Here is a 1,794-nt window from a genome sequence, read left to right on the forward strand (position 1 = left end):
CTGTTATATTTTTCTTGGATTGTTTTGAATATGTTTTTGATTGTCTCTACTACTTTGTTTATGAATTCCTGTATTTTAGGAGGTGTAGCTATAGGTGTCTTCATTTGTTCTGTTGTTTCTTTAGTTTGTGTGTGATTCGCCTATTTTGTTACTATCTTGCATTTAAATTACGCGGTTTTATGGTGTCAATTATAGTAAATACTAGCAGGTCTTGTAAGTGCTATCGTTACTAACATCACTAGGTAAAGGGAACTGTCGGGTATTATTTCTCGATGTGGTAATCATAACTTAAGCTTGTGGGAAATTAATTTTAAATTATAGCATTAAAGCCTTCATTTTCAGTTTGAAGACTTACCTGCGTGTATAAGCGTTGTTTATAATGCCTTATAATAATTACTTCGTTCCCTTTAACTGTAATCATTAAGATTTATCTTGACTGCGTGAATAGACTGTCTAATCTCAAATTGAAAGAAATGCATTTTGAGTGTTGAAGGACACGCAGGGTCAAGTGGTTAGCGTGTTCAGCATGCGAATCAGAAGGTTCATTGTTTGCAGCCCACTACCGTGAAACGCGCATGATTTATGCAACATTTCGAAAACTATTTCTGACTATAATAATTAATAAAAGTGCATAGATAAGTTTATAATATTCAAAATTTACTGCTATGTAAAGACAAAGAAAGCTGACGAGATAACATATTTATAGTCATCATTTTAAAATAGTAGACTGGATAGTTGAATCTTCTATAACTAAAGAATTCTAACCTTTTAATTATGTAAGTTTTGAAGGGTGTGATGTAAAGGTCCCTTATTAATGTGTTGATTTATACATTCAATTTATTATTTGCTAACAGTGGCTTTTACTGACAGAAAAAAATACAATTAACGACAAAAGTTAGAATACAGAGAGATTCAGTCATTGCCTATGTTACTATGAATAACATAACATGTACAGCCTTATTTCAGATGGTGTAAAATTACGTATAACAGCAGTAAAGAAAATGTTCAGATGATTTCTCTACACAAAAGAGACAAGATACGTGTAAGATCTCACAGGGTTATTAAATAAGTACGACGAAACTCGAAAGGAACCTAATTAAATATGGCACGTTCCTTTATATATGTATCACAAACCCTCAAATTAAAATACATATTTTAATCTTAAAGTACCCTAAAGAATAGATTCGTTAGGCGTAAAACGAAATTTAATTACAAACAGGATCCCCCACTGTGAAACGAACCATGTTTAATCTTCGGACGTTTCGGAATTTACACATTACATCACCAGTGATACAACATATATATATATGTAATGTGCGTGGGTATAGATATATAACAACAAATAGTACAGATTTGAATATGGAGAAAAAATGTATACAAAATATACAGAGGGAAGAAATAAGTAAATTTTACAAAAGTTAAGAATACAATTTAATAAAATGGATATATTAAAACAAGGGGAGCTGAAAGGAACCGAGGTTATTATTTAGTCATGGATGTTCATTTGAGATGCATAGCATTCTTTGACTAGAAGCTCATAGTTTGAAGATCCTGATGTTGGAATTTTGAAGTTATCAGTAGGTAAAGGGTGTTTACTAATCTGTTAGTATGTACGAATGGGGGTAGCACATTAACATAAAAGTGGTTAAGGGTTCTGCTTGAAACTTCTATATATTCATAAGCACGTATTTTTATTAAGCGTTTTGTTTTGCCGACATAGGTGGCTTTAAATTCACCACAAGTGTATTGGTAGACGACCTATGAACGTAGAGAACTAGACAGAATGTCGTTAGC

This window comes from Limulus polyphemus, unplaced genomic scaffold (assembly GCF_000517525.1).
Source record: "Limulus polyphemus unplaced genomic scaffold, Limulus_polyphemus-2.1.2 Scaffold326, whole genome shotgun sequence".
NCBI lineage: Eukaryota > Metazoa > Arthropoda > Merostomata > Xiphosura > Limulidae > Limulus > Limulus polyphemus.